The 18,759-nt window shown below is 42.9% G+C and overlaps 1 protein-coding gene across 2 annotated transcripts in view; it reads right to left on the bottom strand.

Moving 5' to 3' along the window:
- Window positions 1-18,441, bottom strand: part of Fam193a (family with sequence similarity 193 member A) — a 138,148-nt gene extending 119,707 nt beyond the window's left edge. Inside the window, exon 1 of one of the 2 annotated variants that reach the window (XM_037208168.1) lies at window positions 17,950-18,441. The gene's annotated coding sequence lies outside the window, so the exon portion shown is untranslated. The remainder of the gene's footprint in view (window positions 1-17,949) is intronic. The other variant, XM_028870795.2, reaches the window with a different exon arrangement.
- Between the last annotated feature and the right edge of the window lie 318 nt (window positions 18,442-18,759).

The following is an 18,759-nucleotide window of genomic DNA, read 5'->3' as shown; positions in this document are numbered from 1 at the left end:
GCCAGGCCTAGGTCTTCTCCCTACCCCCTCAATCAATCTCTTGCCTACCCTGCAGATCAACATGTAAAATCTCAGCTCCAGCAGCATGCCTGTTGTCTGCTTCCCACCATGATGTTTACAAACTAAACCCTCTAAAATGTAAGCAAACTTCCAATGCCTTGGTGGTTGTGTCTTTTCACAGCAATAGAACGCTAAAACACATTAATAGACCACCAAGGACTACTTAGTGATAAAAGCTACTAGGAACTCAAAGGCAGGAGATGAGACACTGATAGGACAATTACAAAAAAAGATGCTACTTCTGTGTGGTGTTTGTTTGTTTTTCTTTCTTTTTTCTTTTTTGGTTTTTTGAGACAAGGTTTCTGTGTGTAATCCTGGCTGTCCTAGAACTTGCTCTGTAGACCAGGCAGCCTCAAACTCAGAAATACACCTGCTTCTGCCTCCCGAGTGCTGAGATTAAAGGTGTGTGCTACCATGCCTGGCTACGTCTATACTTTTAAGAAAAACATACACAGTCAAAAATTTACTTATGGTGTGGAGAAATGGCTCAGTAGTTAAGAGCACTGGCTGCTCTTCCAGAGGACCCAAGGTCAATTCCCAGTACCCACCTGACAGCAGTTCCAGGGCATTAGGACCCAAGGTCAATTCCCAGTACCCACCTGACAGCAGTTCCAGGGATCCAATGCCCTCTTCTGGCCTTGAGTACCAGGTACACCAGTGGTACACAGATATAAATACAGGCAAAATATCATACATATAAATTTTCTAAAAATAGTTTTTAAATTTTTTACAGCTGGAGAGATGGCTTAGCTGTTAAGAGCACTGACTGCTCTTCCAGAGGTCTGGAGTTCAATTCCCAGCAACCACATGATGGCTCACAACCATCTGTAATGAGACCTGGCGCCCTCTTCTGGCATGCAGGCACACATGTAGACAGAATAAATAAATCTTAAAAAAAAGAAAGGAAGGAAGGAAGGCCACTTCATAGACATGGCATAAAAAATTTACATAAGGAAGACAACTAGCTTTGGCTAGAGGATTTTAATACTTTCCTCACCAACCAATGACTAAAGACATCCCTCCACTGACAAGTCAGTCCCTTAATAACCCCTAATAAGCTGTGAAGAGGGGCTGGGCAGCAATCAATGAGAACATTCTACTCTGTTGGGCCACTTCCAACAGCAGAACTCCCAAATATTTCAAGAGAGAATTTTTTTTTTATTTTAGCAAACTATTAACAGTTAAGTTTGGGGCCATTGAGATGATTCAGTCAGTAAAGTGCTTACTACGCAAACCTAATGATATGAATTCCAGCCTCAGAACCCATATAAAAGTGAAAGGGAACAAGTGACTCCAGAAAGGTGTCCTCTGACTTCCTCAGGTACACTGTAGTATGTAGGCATCCATGTATACACACATCATACATACAAATGATAACAACATCAGGAACCAACAAGGTGCAAAAAGTGAACCAACTAAGAGATATCCCCTGACTTCCACATGCACACCATGGTCCTGTGTGTACACACATACTGAACACATGCTTTTTGTTGCTGTTGTTTTTGTTTTTCAAGACAGGGTTTCTCTGTTGTGTGGCCCTGGCTGTCCTCAAACAGAGATCCACCTGCCTCTGCCTCCCAAGTGCTGGGACTAAAGGCATGCACCACCACCTTCTGACTTAAATACGTTTTTTAAAAGTTTATTGAATTTTAACATAAAAATTACATTCACACTTAACACTTTAATGAGCCTTAATGGCTGGAGAAATAACATAAGAGCACAACTGCTCTTTCAGAGAACTCAGGTTTAATTCTCAACACCTATACTGTGGCTCACAACCAGTCCCCGGGGATCTGATGCCCTCTTCTGGTCTCCTCAGGTATTATATGTACATGGTGAAGACACACATGCAGGCAAATACCCATCCATATAAAATATTTACAGAAAAATTTAAAGATCATTAATGAGTCTTTTACAGTAATCTTCAGAGAAAATTCAATCTGATTTGTAAGCCTGAAAATCTGAGCTCCATTCCCAGAACCTTCATAAAGGTGAAAGGGGAGAGTTGACTCCACAAAATCATTCCCACATGCTTTCAAGTGATAAAATTAAGGACACACACGGATGGACACGGACTGACACGGACACACACACACACACAAAATCATATGTACAATGAAGTGAAATAAATAAAAGGCATGGGCCACTGAGATGGTTCAGTGGGTAAAAACTCTTACTTGGCAAGCCTGACGACCTAAATTCAATCCTTGGAACTCTTTTATAAAAGATAAAAGAGATAAAAAGGGAAAGCTGGCTGAAGGGAATACAGGAACTGATACTAATATTTTCATAATTATTCTTTTTTTAATCCAAGTTTTCTTTATTTATGCGCGCACGCGCGCATGCGCGCACGCGCGCGCACACACACACACACACACACACACACACACACACACATTTTTTTAATCCAAGTTTTGCTATGTTGCCCAAAGTGGCCTCAAACTTCCACACTCAAGCAATACTCCTACCTGTGGCTCAGATATAGCCAGAATTACAGATGTGCCCATTTTATAAATGTAAAATAACAAGTGTATTAAAACCTGGGCATGTGGACTGGAAAGGTGGCTCCTTGGTGAAGAGCACTGGCTGTTGCTCTTCCAGAGAACCCGGGTTCCATTCTTAGCACCACAAGGCAGCTCACAACTATCTGCAACTCCAGTTCCAAGGGATCTGACATTCTCACACAGACAGACATGCAAGGAAAATACCAATGCACATAAAATAAGAATTGTGTGTGTGCACGCAGAACCTGGGTTTGTGCTGGAGTGTTTGCTCAGCATTCACAAAGCCTTGGGTTCAGTACTCAGCACCAAGTAAAATCAGAGTGGTGGTGCTTGCCTTGTAATCTCAGCACTGGAGGTGGAGACAGGAAGATCAAAAGTTCAAGGTTATCCTCAGCTATGTAGCAAGTCTTTAAAAAAAAAAAAAAAGAACCAGGCAGTGGTGGCGCACACCTTTAATAATCCCAGCACTCGGGAGGCAGAGGCAGGTGGATCTCTGTGAGTTTGAGGCCAGCCTGGGCTACCAAGTGAGTCTCAGAAAAGGCACAAAGCTACACAGAGAAACCCTGTCTCAAAAAACCAAAAAAAAATAAAAATAAAAAAAGTGAACCAGTCGGGCGGTGGTGGCGCACACCTTTAATAATCCCAGCACTCGGGAGGCAGAGCCAGGCAGATCTCTGTGAGTTCGAGGCCAGCCTGGGCTACCAAGTGAGCTCCAGGAAAGGCGCAAAGCTACACAGAGAAACCCTGTTTCCAAAAAAAAAAAAAAAAAAAAAAGTGAACCAAAGACCAGCCTAGGCTATATTATAAAATTCTGTCTCAAAAAACAGGGAGATGGCCAGGAGGTGGTGGCACACGCCTTTAATCTCAGCACTCAGGAGGCAGAGGCAGGTGGATCTCTGTGAGTTCGAGAACAACCTAGTCTATATAGCCAATTCCAGGATGGCCAGGGCTACAAAGAGAAAACCTGTCTCAAAAAAACAGGGAGAAAACAATTTAATAACTAAATCTAGGGCTGGAGAAAAGGCTCAGCAGTTTCTTTGCAGAGGACCCAAGTTTGATTCTCAGAGCCCACTCAGAGCAGCTCACAACTAGCCCCTATTAGCTCAAGAAGACCTAGCCTATAACTCAATACACAGACCAAACTGGCCTCAAATTCACACAGAGTTTCCTGTGCCTCTACCTTCAAGTGCCAGGATTAAGGACATTTGCCATCATCAAAAAGAAAAAAAGAGGAAAAAAAAAAGAAAAAAAAATCTGGGGCTGGAGAGATGAGTCAGTGGTTAAAAGCACTTGTTGCTCAAGTAGAGGACCTGGGTTCAGTTTAACTTCAGTTCCAGAGGAGCCAGTGCTCTCTTCTGACCTCCATAGGCATCATGCATGTACATACCATGAAGGCAAAATGCTCATGCACATAAAATAAAATAAAAAATTTTAATATGAAAATAAAATTAAAAACCAGGCTAGGGAAAAATCAGGCTAGGGAAATAGTTCAGTGAGTAACAGCACTTGCTGTTCAAACAAGAGGGCTTGAGTTCAAATCCCCAGCACACACGTAAAAAACTGGGAATGCCGGGGCGGCAGCACACGCCTTTAATCCCAGCACTTGGGAGGCAGAGTCAAGCAGATCTCTGTGAGTTCAAGGCCAGCCTGGTCTACAAAGCAAGTTCCAGGAAAAGTGCAAAGCTACACAGAGAAACCCTGTCTTGGAAAAAAAAAAAACTGGGAATGGCTGAATGTGCCTGTAACCCCCCACCCCTCCCCACCCCCCCCCCCCCACCCCCACCCTCCCACCCCCCCGCACCGATCACTGACATAGGAGAAAGGTGGGTCCCAGAAACTCAATAGCCAGTCATTCTAGCTAATTTCAGGTTCACTGAGACCCTGTCTCAACAAATAAGACAGATTGAGCCAACAAGATGACTCAGTGGGTAATGGTGCTTGAGAGCAATCCTGATGATTTGAATCCCATTTCCAGATTCCTTAGTGAAAGGAAAGCTGTCTTCTCTGACCCCACACATCCTGTGGCATATGCATGTCCACAAATATAATAATAAACAATTTTCTAAATACTTGAAAAAAATAAGGTGGAAAGTATCAGAGGAAGACATTTCATGCCTTTACTTATGCTTACATATGTGTGTATATATACAAATCTTAAGAGCTGGGTGTGGTGGCACACACATGTGATTCCAGTACTTAGGAGGTTCAAGGCCAGCCTGGGCTACATAGAGAAATCCTGTCTCAAACACCCAAGTCAAAGCCAAAACAAACCAAGTCATATAGTAAATAATGTATCAAAATAGTCAAGAGATGGGGCTGGAAAGATGGCTCAGCGGTTAAGAGCACTGACTGCTCTTCCAGAGGATCCAGATTCAATTCCCAGCACCCACATGGCAGCTAACAACTGTCTCTAACTCCAAGATCTGACACTTTCACACAGACATACATGCAAGCAAAATACTAAATAAATAAATAATTTTAAAAAGTAGCCAATGTTTTCACTTGACCTAACAATCTAAAATACAATATACAAGAGGAGAAAACAATTTTAATAAGGAAAGACCAAGTAAAACTCAATACCATATACTACTAAAATTAATCCAAGGTAGTAATTTTAATTTTAAAAGTAATTTTAGTTTAAAAACTAAGCTGGGACCAGGTGTGGTAGTGCATGCCAACACTTGTGAGTTCAAGGCCAGCCTGGTCTAGAAATCAAGTTCCAAGATAGCCAGGGCTATTCACAGAGAAACCCTGTCTTGGGGGAAAAAAAAAGAGAGAGAGAGAGAGAGAGAGAGAGAGAAGAGAGAAAGAGAGAAAGAGAGAGAGAGAGAGAGAGAGAGAGAGAGAGAGAAAGAGAGAAAGAGAGAAAGAGAGAAAGAAAGAAAGAGAGAAAGAAAGAAAGAGAGAAAGAGAGAAAGAGAGAAAGAGAGAAAGAGAGAAAGAGAGAAAGAAAGAAAGAGAGAAAGAGAGAAAGAGAGAAAGAAAGAAAGAAAGAGAGAAAGAGAGAAAGAGAGAAAGAAAGAGAGAAAGAGAGAAAGAGAGAAAGAGAGAAAGAAAGAAAGAGAAAGAAAGAGAGAAAGAAAGAGAGAAAGAAAGAGAGAAAGAAAGAGAGAAAGAAAGAGAGAAAGAAAGAAAGAAAGAAAGAAAGAGAGAAAGAAAGAAAGAAAGAAAGAAAGAAAGAAAGAAAGAAAGAAAGAAAGAAAGAAAGAAAGAAAGGAAAAAAAACAAAAAACAAAAAAAAACTAAGGCTGATTTCTATTCTAAAAACAAAATGCTTTGTAAGCCAATGAAGTATGTTCTTCAATCTTTAACTCACACTAGTTAAAACATAAAATAAAGAGTCCTTTGTATCTTTGTGCTAGAAAATTAAGAAAATCAGCTTACAAAGCCTACAGGGCCAAAAATCCACTGGGGATCTGGGTAGATGGCTCAATAGTAAGGTTGTTTGCTGCCAAGCCTGATGACCTGAACTCATCCCTAGAACCCACCCAATGGAAGTAGAAAACAGATTCTTGCAAGTTGTCTTCTGGCCTCTACATGTTCAAGTACACTTGCACACACAATCAACCAATCAATAAGAAAATCAATCAATGAATATAATTTTTTAGAAGTACAATACTTAAGTAACAAAAAGGTCAATTTACAAATAAATTAGTAAACAATGAGTGGGTATGAACCAAACAGCAAGGGTCAAAACACATTAGAGACAAACTAAACATACTGTAAGAACTCACCAGAGGTTGAGAGAAATGGCTGCGTGAAAGCGCTTGCTGTGCAAACATGACGACCCAGTTTCGATGCCCCAAAAATCCATGTAAAGGCCATGGGTTGTAGAGACAGGGTTCCCAGAACAAGCAAGCTAGCAAGACTAGCTTTAGGTTTGATGGAGACACTGCCTCGATGAATAAGCTGGGAAATCTATGAAGGATGATTCCTAGCAACAACCTTGGGCCTCCACATAGTTAAACACATGCAAAATTGTGCATACATATTGCAGTGTACACACACAACATTCTCGTATATGAAAAATGAAACAAAAAATTAAAAAGAAATCAACAAAGGTAACACTCTAGTCAGAGACATAACTACTCTCTCAGCAGTTGAAAGAACCAGCACACTAAAATATCAACAATAATAAAGAACTAAACAAAACCTAAACCAATTGAATCTAGCTGATGTTCAAAAACACCCCAGCCAATATCAGAAAATAATTTCTAGTACACATATTAACATTCACAAAGATAGATCCAAAAGAACTTCAGATTTTTGAAGAAGAAAAAAAAAAGGTTAAAAAAATCACAATAAAATAGTCTCTGACCACACTGGAATTACTATAATTTACTTACAGAGCTATAATGCAGCTCAGGAGGTCTAGCAACACCAGTCCACCTTGGCTACATAGCAAGACACTGTCTTAAAAAGGGGCTGGGGTAGAGCTGGATAGATGGCTCATCGGTAAAGAGTACAAACTGCACCCAGGCATGGTGATGCATGCCTTTAATACTAGCACTGGGAAAAGTAAGGCAGGTGGATCTCAAGAGTTTGAGGCCAGCCTGATCTACATAATAAGACCCTGTCTCAAACAAACAAAGAGCATATACTAGCTATTCTAGCAGAGGATTCAAGTTTGGTTCCCAGCACTCACAACAACCTGATGGATTTGTAATCTCAGCACTTGAAAGGCTGAGGCAGAAGGACCACTGTGAGTTTGATTCAATAGTGTGGGCAACATGGTGAGTTCCAGGCCAGCCAAAGCTATGCAGAAAATCTCTAAATAATAAATAAATAAATAAATAAATAAATAAATAGTACCTGTCTGTAATCCTAGCACTCAAGAGTAAGGTAGCAGGATCAGGAGTTCAAAGTCATCTTCAGGTACATTGTAAATTTGTGGCCATCCTCAACTACTTGAAACCACCTCTAAAAACCACTAATAAGTCAGCAAGATGGCTCAGTAGGTAAAAGCACTTGCCCTATAAGCCTGATTCTGAGTTTAATCCCCAGAATGCACTGTAAAAGGAGAAAATTCCCTCCAGAAAGTTGTCCTCTGACTTCTTCCTGTGCTCTACGGCACATGTGCACCCACCATCACTATCATATCATATAAACAAACATGTGTGCACACACAATAATTTTTTAAAGTAAAAAAAAATTGGCTGGAGAGATGGCTCTGTGGTTAAGAGCACTGGCTGCTCTGGCAGAGGACATGTTTCATGCCCAGCATGCACCCACGTGGTAGCTCACAACCACCCACAACTCCAGTTCCAGAGGGCCTGACACCTTCTTTCCTCTGTGGGTTCCAGGCACAAACATGGTACAAAGACATACATACATGCAGGCATATAAAATAACACATTTTTTAAAAAGTAAAATAAATAAAACAAAGGGGTAGGGCACGAATGCTGTGGGATGTCTTTCTGTACACTGTGAATATGTGTTGCTCTGACTGGTTGATAAATAAAGCTGCATCAGCCTAAGGCAGGGCAGGACAGAGCCAGGTGGAAAGATCCAAAAGAGATAGGAAAAGGAAAAGGGAGAGTAAGGGGAGATGCCAGACGCCACCCAAGGAGCAGCAAGATGCCAGCAAACTGGTAATGTCATGGCCACATGGCACCTTATAGATTAATAGAAATGGGTTAAGTTACAAGAGCCAGCAAGAAGCTTGAGCCATAGGCCATCCAGTAATTAATATAAGCCTCTGTGTGTTTACTTGGCTCTGAGCAACAGTGGGACCCAGAGGGACACAGGAAAACTTCCAACTACACACTAATGATATAGCTATCTCAGAAGCCAACAACTCGCCTAAGAAAACCCTATGTTCAATCCCCAATACCCTTTTCCTGATATGCCCACATCAAACCAGAAAGCACCGAAGGAGATGGTCTGAATCCGTCTGACCAGGGATAACAAATCAGTTGTAAAGTAACAAGAGCTTTATATTACTCAGATACCAGGAGCACCAGTGAGTAGAAAAGGATGGTGGGCATGCCCATGTACTGTTGGCATCTCTGCCCTTGTTCTTCTGATCTGGTAGAAGCACTAATGTTTGTGGCCTCATCCCACACACCTCTGATGAACAGTGGGAGGCCATGCAGAGCAAGATAAAACTCAAGATAAAGAAAAGCTGCCCATCCAGGGCTTCTCTACCACACTGGACCACAGAAGAAAATGAAAAGAAGAAGAGCCACTTCTGGAATAGCTCAAGTCCAGCAACTCAGCATATTTACTAGAATCCCAAATGTCAAATAGTACTGATGCTAACAAACGACCATTTTTACATGAGGGGGGACACAGAAAGTATAATAAAGAAATATTACACACATAGACTCAAACATTCAGATTAAACAGACCAATCTGTAGACTATCTGTAGTAGGTTGGCTGTTGCTTTAAACACCATGAACCAAACACAATTTAGGGGAGGAAAGGTGTATTTTAACTTCCAGGTTACAGGGAAGCCAAGTAGGAGTCCAAGGAAGGAACAGAAACAGAGGCCATGGAGATACTATGCTTATTGGCTTGCTACCTGGTTCTCATTCAGCTACCTTTTTCATACAGCCCAGACTCAACTGCTTAGAGATGGTACCACCCACAGTGGGCTGAGCCTCCTACATCAATCAAGAAAATGCCCCACAGGCCAATCTGATGGAGGAAATTCTTAAACTGAGGTTCAGTCTTCCCAAGTATAACAAGTTGACAACCAAGATTAGCCATCAACACCACTAAACCACTGAAACAGACAAGAAAGAAACAACTCAGCTGGGTGGTGGTGGCGCATGCCTTTAATCACAGCACTCGGGAGGCAGAGCCAGGAGGATCTCTGTGAGTTCGAGGCCAGCCTGGTCTACAGAGTGAGATCCAGGACAGGCACCAAAACTACAAGGAGAAACTCTGTCTAAAAAAAAAAAAAAAACATTAAAAAAAGAAATGAAACAACTCCAAAAGCCAGGCATTGATGGCACACCCAGCACTTCAGGGGCAGAGGCAAGTGTATCTCTGTGAGTTCATGGCCAATATGGTCTACAAAGAGTTCTAGGACAGCCAGAGATATCCTGTCTCAAGAAACCAAAAAAAAGAAAGAAGAAAGGAGGAAGGGAAGAAGAAGGAATATCAGTACTAGCTAGCCAGTTCTTTATCCCCACCCCACCCCTCAAAAAAATTAATTTAAATTTAAAGTGAATAATATACTATGACCACAAAGGGATTTAATTCATGAATGCAAAGCTGGTTCAATATCCAAAGTTGGTTCAATATCCAAAATCAGTAACACTATTAAGACATTGGTAGCATAAAGAAAAACAATAATAATCAAGTGGGAACTTCTTTAATATAATGGACATCTACAAAAAACAAAACAAAATAAAAAACCTACAACAAATACATAGAATGGTGAAAAGCCACAAGCCTTTTCCCCAAGTTCAGGAAAAAGCAGTAATACCCACTCTCACCACTCCTAGATGAAGCTGTACTAAAAGTCCCAGCCAGTACAATATAAGAACAAATCAATCAGCTGGGCAGTGGTAGATCACGCCTTTTTGAGTTCAAGGATAGCCTGGTCTACTTCCAAGACAACCAGGACTACATGGAGAAACCCTGTCTAGAAAAACCCAATAAATAAATAAACAAATAAATCAGCTGGGAGTAGTGGCGCATGCTTTTATTCCCAGCACATCGTGTACTAGGTTCTACTCATAGTTCTACATGCTGGCAATGAGTAACTGAAAATTTAAAATTTTTAAAACATCAGGCAGGCTGGGCAGTGGTGGTACATGCTTTTAATCTCAGCACTCAAGAGGCAGAGGCAGGAGGATCTGTGAGTTCGAGGCCAGCCTGGTCTACAGGACAAGTTCCAGGACAGGCTTCAAAGCTACACAGAGAAACCCTGTCTCAAAAAAAAAAAAAAAAAAAAAAAATCAGAGAGAGAAAGAAAAAAAAAGAAAGACAGACAGACAGACATCGGGCTGGAGAAAGGACTTAGGGCTTAGTGGTTAAGAGCACTGACTGCTCTTCCAGAGGGAGGGATGGAGGGAAAGAGAGAGAGAAAGAGAGAAAGAGAGAGAGAGAGAGAGAGAGAGAGAAAGAAAGAAAGAAAGAAAGAAAGAAAGAAAGAAAGAAAAGAAAAGAAAGAGAAAGACGGGAGATAGGGAGGTAGGGAAATAAAGAGAAAAACATTGGGCTGGAGAAAGGGCTTAATGGTTAAGAACACTGGCTGTTCTTCCAGAGGTCCTGAGTTCAATTCCTAGCAACCACATGGTGGTACACAAACCATCTATAGTGGGATCTGAAGCACTCTTCTGGCATAAAGTCATACATGCAGAAAGAGTACCATATACATAAAATAAATAAATAAATCTTTTAAAAACGATTTTAAAAAAATTGGAAAACATCATTTGCAATATTTAGAGGGGGAGGGCAAGAAGTGGAATAAGAGGTGGAAGGAGTGTAGGTCAGAGAATGGCAAGTGTATCAGAGTATGTGGCATGCAGAAGAGGTCCTGGGTTCTATCTCTGAACTAAAAATAAAGGAGTTACTTGAAATAGTTGAGAAAAGTAAAATTTGAAATAATGAAATATACACACATCTAGAACAACATAAGCTGTATGGTCTCTATGTTACATGCAGAAAATGTTAAAGAAAGGAAACATAAACAGCCAAATAAGCAGAAAGCCAATGCTACTATTTCTACCTTTTGGAAGATTCAAAATAATAACTCAATTTTCTACCAAACTGATTTTTGTTCAGATTTAAGAGTTTTCTATTCAAATCTCATAAAAATTACTTCTATAAACCAGCAAGCTGATTCTGAAATGTATCGAAATAACTGTTCTTTAATTTTGTTTTAGAGTTGGAAGAATCACTCAAGACAGTGTGGCACTGGCTATGGAGCAGGTACACCACATCATGGAATAAAGAGTACAGAATAAACCAGGCGGTGGTGGCGCACGCCTTTAATCCCAGCACTTGGGAGACAGAGGCAGGCGGATCTCTGTGAGTTCAGGCCAGCCTGGTCTACAAAGTGAGTTCCAGGAAAGGCACCAAAACAACACAGAGAAACCCGGTCTTGAAAAACCAAAAAAAAAAAAAAAAAAAAAAGAGTACAGAATAAGCAACAAAAATAGGAACAATTGCCAGGCAGTGACAGAGCATGCCTTTAGTCCCAGCACTTGGGAAGCAGAGGCAGGTGGATCCCTGTGAAATTTGAGGCCAGCCTGGTCTCATGCCAAGTTCCAGGACGGCCAGGGTTACACAGAGAAATCCTATCTTGAAAAACCTAAAAAGTGTCAATAACTGTGACAAAAATAAGAGACAAGATTTACATTGAAAGAAAACATCCACAAACAATATATATCAAAAGATTTGCATTCAGAATTATAAAGAACTTTCTAAACTCAAAAGATAACAATCCAACCAGAAATTGGCAGTTCTGAGCTAGGTAGTGGTAATGAACACCTTTTATCTTTAAATAGATCTTTTTAAAAAGTGTCGCCCAGGCAGTGGTGGCACACACCTTTAACCCCAGCACTTGGGAGGCAGAGGCAGGTGGATCTCTCTGAGTTCGAGGCCAGTCTGGACTACAGAGCAAGTTTCAGGACAGCCAGGACTACACAAAGAATTCCTGTCTCGAAAAACAAACAAACAAGAAATTCTCAGTTCTAAGTAACACTTTTTCCAAAAAGGTACAGGAATTGGATGGAAACAGCACATGAAAACTGTTAATATTGCTCAATAGAGAAATGCAGACTAAAACAATGCTACTACTATATGCTATTTACTTAAAATCATTAAAGACAGGACTGGTGAGACAGCAGCTCACAACAGTAGGTAACTCCTACAGTGGTATATTCCTACAGTCCTAACTACAGTAGGTAACTCCAGTTCCAGGAGCTCCAGCACCCTTTTCTGGCTGCTATGGGTACTCAGCACCTATGTGGTACAGATATACATGAAAGCAAAACACCTATACACACATAAAATAAATAAAACTTGTTAAAAAATAGAATAAAATGATTGAAAGAAAAACTACTGAAAATAGCAAATACTAGAAAGGATGCAGAACTGGAATTTTCATGCATTGCCAGAAAACGTTTGATAGGTCCTCATAATGTTACCATACAACCCAGTTCCCATTCTACAGAGCCCTAGAGAATGAAATTTATTTTCACACAAAAAAAAAAAACCACAAAGGTTGATTGCAATTCTCTATTCAATAAACCAAAAAAGTCCACCAATGAAAGACTGGATCAACTGTGGTACATCCATACATACAATGAAAAGAATTCAACAGTGAAAAGAAACAAACTACAGACACATGCAATTTAGATGAATCTTGGGAATTATACGTAGGAAAATAAGCCACCTCAAAAGGTTCTATACTGTAAGATGGCATTTATACAACTTCTTCAGGACATGAAATTATAGGGGCATGCCTGTAATCTCAGTATTTGGGAGACAAAGACAGGAGGACTATCATAAGTTCAATTTCCAACTGTTCTACCCAATGAGTTCAGGACAGCCAGGACTATATAACGAGACTTTGTCTTTCTTAAGTAACTGTGGCTGTCAAGAATAAAGAGTGAAGTAAGAGTATAAATATACAAGGATAACAGTATTTTTCTGATTAATGAAATTGTCCTGTACCTTGACTGACAGTGACCTCAGAAGACTCCATATGTGTTAAAATACGAATAACAAGGTTGGAGGCATAACTGAGTGATAGAATACTAAACATACACAAGGCCCAGGTTCAATCATTAGGACCTCAAAGCTAGTCCACAGTGGTATATTCCTACAGTCCTAACTTCTCAAGAAGCCTGAATTAAATGCTCACGTTGAGTTCAGGAGTTTGAGACCAACCTAGGCAACATCACAACATCTGTTTCCCAAGACAAAAAATAATTTCGTGCTGGGCAGTGGTGGTGCATGCCTTTAATCTTAGTACTTGGGAGGCAGAGGCAGGCAAATCTCTGAGTTTGAGGCCAGCCTGGTCTACAGATGGAGTGCCAGGACAGGCTCCAAAGCTACACAGAGAAATCCTGTCTCAAAAAAAAAAAAAAAACCAAGAAATTTTTTTTTCCGACTGGAGATATGGTTCAGAGGTTAAGAGCATTGGCTGTTCTTCCAGAGGTCCTGAGTTCAATTTCCCAGCAACCATATGGTGGCTCACAACCATCTACAATGAGATCTGGTGCCCTCTTCTGACCTGCAGGCCAAACACTCACTGTATGCATAATAAATAAATCTTTAAAAAAAATTTTTTCACTACATATTAACTTCTAAAAATTAGCCTACAGCAGTATCACTTAAGAAAGCTGACCAGTTGAATCTCAAGTCACACCTCTACATATAAAAAAATCCTATTCCCAGGAACATGCCCAATTTAAACACTGCCCATGCACACCAAAAGACACACACAAAAATGTGAGCTCATTCACATCAGCCTTAAAGCAATTTCAATGCCCATTCACATTAGATTAGACAGATTGAGGAACCTTCACAGTGCAAAGTGTACACACCATATCATATAAAACAACAGTCACATGCAGTATTACCCTGGAGTCACCTCAAATGTAATGCTGAGCCAAAGCACTCTGGCACAAAAAGACCCTTTTGTATAAAACTCAAAAACAAGTGAAAGGCATGGCCAAGATAGGTAGCACACCTTGGAGCGAATGATGAGGAGCACAGGGCACTGAGGATACCCACAACATCATGAAGCACTCTAAAATCCTGCCACAACAGGGCTCTCTGTGGTGGCACCTTTTCTAAAGCCTGGATGGCAGTAATGTAAGCTGTTCTAAGTTAAACCAGTAATCCTAAAGCACCCTAAGTTCTAGATTTTTATTCAACCTACTTCCTCAGACCACTAAAGCAAGGTGAACTTCAACAAGTGTACCTTCACCTACTTCAAAGACCCAAATAACAGGCCGTGCACACCCTCTAAGCTCAGGATGCACTTGCATGGTGGCCTTAACCCATTGCTAGCTAGACTCCTAGCATCAGAATGAAAGGGAACTCACATTATCACAAATGTCCATAATTCCATGACAGATTTTTCTGACTTTAAATTTCTAAATTCATTTTGAAAACTTCCTTTGACCCCCTACCCTAAGTGGCATCCTTTTATAAAACTCACAGCACTACAAAAATAGCCTTAAATCACCATTCCAGCCCTGTGTGAGTATAAGTCACATGTAAGCTGATATTCCAACATCTAATAACACAGGTTGATTTCCATAATAGAAGAATTCTGGGTTTTCTAAGTGTACATGACTTAATGTTAGATACTTATTTTGAAAATATAATTCTCATTATGTAGACAACTTTTGTTTTTGTACCTAATATCAAAACATTTAAGTGTCAAAGGGCAGTGAGAAAAACTTCCATTACTTTTATTTGCAAATAGAAAAACAGTAATCTCAGGTTGTAGTAGTACCATTTACCTTCCTGGTCCACAAACAAGGCTCACTACAGAAAAGTTTGTCAGCTTGAAGCATGTGGGAAAATAAGCTTCAGAATGCCCATCACAAAGTCCTTATGGACACTCTATGAGACTTTCCTATGTAATCCATATGCATGTACTATTTTACAAAAACAGTTCTATGCTATAAATACTGTAATCATTTTTACTTACAATATCATGAACATTATGGAAATCTATTTCAAAATAGAAATGCAAAATAATTAGATTTATTATATGTTTCACTTACTAACTGTTCACTGAGTGAGCAGTCTAACCATTGCACAGCTCATTTAAGTCCAAGATCCAGGTCCAATATTTTTAATGACAATTTCTCCATTTCACAATTAGAAAAAAAATTATCAATAGTGTCCTGAAGCCAGATCTCTAATAAAGCCCAGCTCATCATCCTGAAATACAACAGCCACAATCACACCTCACTTACAGATAACTACCAAGCACTGCTTACATACTTCCCTGCATTTACTTGTTCTTAATCCTAGGATTTGGGTGCCCTGTAAGGAGTACAGGTCTAGCACTGTGTCCAAGAGAACAGAAACTTAAAAATCACACACCTTGAATACCATAGTTTATTTCTGGACCAATGATTCCACATGCTGGTTTCCTTCTCCCATTGCCCTTTTTTCTTTACAGAAGCTACTCAGACCCACAAATGCCCTAATTGGCTCAGGAGTCACCTCAGTGAAGGTGGTATAACCCACAATTCTGTGCCCTGAACATACAGCAATGTGGTTAAGACTCCCTACTAAGGATAAAGACAGCCTTCCCCTGGCTTCTCTCTTAGTCACCTTCTGGTTTGGTGACCTATGGAAAATAGAGGATGCTCCTCAGGACCTCTCTCTGAGAAACACAGGACCAAGACAGACACCACTACCTGCTGACATTGTTGTGCATGCCTGTGCTGTGCCATATAAGGCACCCAAACAGCTTGCCATCAGTAGGGAAACTGGGTTTTCAGAGTGGCACTAAGACCTCTATAAAACTGAGTGTGGTGGTGATGCCTTTAAATGAAGCACTCAGGAGGCAGAGTCGGGGGATCTCTGTTGAGTTCGAGGTCAACCTGCTCTACATAGTGAGTTCCAGGTCAGCCAGAGCTAGAGACCCAGTGTCCAAACAAAATAAAACACCGGGCAGTGGTGGCACACGAGTTTTAATCCCAGCACTTGGGAGGCAGAGGCAGGTGGATCTCTATGAGTTCGAGGCCAGCCTGGTTTACAAAACCAGGACTGTAACACAGAGAAACTGTCTCAAAAAGTCAAAACAAAACAGATCTCTGGAGTTGCAAGGCCAATTTTAGCCCTACTGCCATGAAGACTAGCTTTGTATATGATTAAAACATTTTCAAAAAAAAATGTTTAAACTAAATCTTTGTTTTGTTTTGTTTTTTTTGAGACAGGGTTTCTCTGTATAGCCGGGGCTGTTCTGGAACTCACTTTGTAGAGCAGACTGAGCTTGAACTCAACAGAGATCCAGCTGCCTCTGCCTCCTGAGTGCTGGGATTAAAGAAGTGCCTGGCAAGATACTTTAAATTTAAAATACAGCAAAACCCAGTGTTTTTCATGATGTAGATCAAAATTCAATTACAGAACAAGTATTTTAATAACCTAACAGAGTAGAACAGAAAATACTGGAATATATCCTTCTATACAACTCTTTTGTGTATGATTTTTTTTTTAATGGTGGGTTATGGCCCAAACTCTTGAAGCATAATAGTTCAATACAGACATTCTTGCCCAAACTAATACTATGCATAATATTATCTGAGCTTGAAGTCCTACAAAAAGCAGGTTATTTCAGGTAAATATTCCAATATGAGTTGTTATTACTAAGTCCTAGAATGAGGTGTAAGGAGTAAGGCTTCTACTTTGTTACCACCTGGACTTCACTAAATGTACAGAAATGGGTGTACTTCACTTCAGCCCCAGCAATCACTAATAACATTTCTATTAAGGGTTTGCATAGGCCGACCCACCTTTCCCCTCCCAGCAGAGGCAAAAGCGGCCCTCAACGTCCCAAAACGAAAAAGCACATCATCATCTAAAACTAGAGCTCACTTTACTATCCAGAGTCGTGAAAAAGGACAAACTGGAAACTCAAGCCCAAGGCCGAATCCCAGATGCTAAACAAATGTAACAATGCTGCGGGCAGAAAGCTCCAAAACTGCAGAGAACACCCGGGAGCAATAAGGAAAATTTAAGTACTCATGCATTACTGCACTTTCCTACAACAACATGAGCATCAAAAATCACGCCTCGCGCAATGGTTTACCTGCTCTCAATGCGTACTGTGCCAACACAATATTCCGAATCTCTAGCAAAAAAAAAAATCTGTCTCATGATTTGACACGCAAATCTTTTAGTTTCTTCACTGTGAATGTCTTCAATACAAGGTAACTTGTTTTAACAACCTTACAAGAACTCAGCTTGAGAGAAACCCAAAATCATTCAGTGGCCAATCCAATCAGTGGAAACGACCATGCCAACTGCACCCCACTACAAGCACTATCTTCCGAAGCAGAATAAAAGCGGCAGCAATCCATCCACGGCATGCCTGCGTAAGTAAAACTGAAAATAGTTACCCTAACCCTCGCGACTACACCCGGCAGACAGTCTGAGGAACGAGACCCCCGGCGACTCCCGAGAGCGGATCGGAGCAGGAGAGGACAAGGCAGCCGCGCCCGCAGCGCGTCAGGCAGCACAGAAACTTCTAGGGGGCACTTTTCAGTCAGCCCCAAGGCCGCAGGCAGTGTGCCCCGGGGGTCCCTCCGGCGCCGCCCTCTGCGCCGCTCGCGCCCGGGAGGAGCTGTCAGCTAGGCAGCAGCCGGCCCGTTATCCGCCGGCCGCGCCCGCCCGCCCAGTCGCTCGTGAGGGGGCGGTGGCCGCTCCCGCCCGCGGACCCCCGCTGCTTACCTCGAAGTAGCCTCCGGCGGCGCCGCCCGCGCCCGCGCCAGGGGCCCGTGGGCCGCCGCGCCGCCCAGCAGGCCCGCCGCGCCGGGGCCCGGGGCCTGGGGGCCGCGCAGCGCCGCCGCCGAGCCGGCCTTGCCGCCCGAGCCGCCACCGCCCGAGCCGCCGCCGCCGCCGCGCTTGTTCTTCCGGCGCTTGGCCCCGCGCTTGGCGTCGGCCGGGCTCATGGCTGGAGGGAGGGACGGAGGACGGCGGCGGGGAAGGGGCGCGGGCGGGCGCCGGGCCGCGGGCGGCGGCAGCGGCGGCGGCGGCGGGCGGGCGGAGGCGGCGGCGGGCGCTGCGGCCGGCCGGGCGGGGGGCGCGGCGCGGGGTCTCCTCCCGGGCGGGGAGGGCGGGGCGGCGGGAGCTGAGGGGCGGCTGCTGGCGGGAGCGACGCGAGTCTACCGGGCCCGGCGCCGCCGCTGACCAGAGTTAGAGTCCAATATGGCGGACACAAGGGGAAAGGGATCCCAGTTTACGTCGGGGGAGGGGGAAGCGGCGGCAGGGGAGGGGCGCGGGCGGCCGCCCCCCGCACTCCGCCCTCCCGGGCGGCGCGCCCCTGGCCTGGGACCCCGCCCCGACGCCCCGCGCGGGGCACGCCGGGAATTGTAGTTCCAGCCGCCCGCGGCTCCGCCCGGGCGTGCGGGGCGGGACCACGACTCCCGTAGGGCCACGCGCAGCTAGGCGTGCGGGGGGCGGGGCCAAGGGTGACGTCAGGCGCCGCACGGCCCTGTGGACTCTGTAGTCGGCGCGCGGGCGGAGCTGGAGGCGGGTGGG

Source organism: Peromyscus leucopus, chromosome 7, assembly GCF_004664715.2.
Source record: "Peromyscus leucopus breed LL Stock chromosome 7, UCI_PerLeu_2.1, whole genome shotgun sequence".
NCBI classification, from domain to species: Eukaryota; Metazoa; Chordata; class Mammalia; order Rodentia; family Cricetidae; genus Peromyscus; species Peromyscus leucopus.
This window is presented reverse-complemented; position numbering and strand designations above follow the sequence as displayed.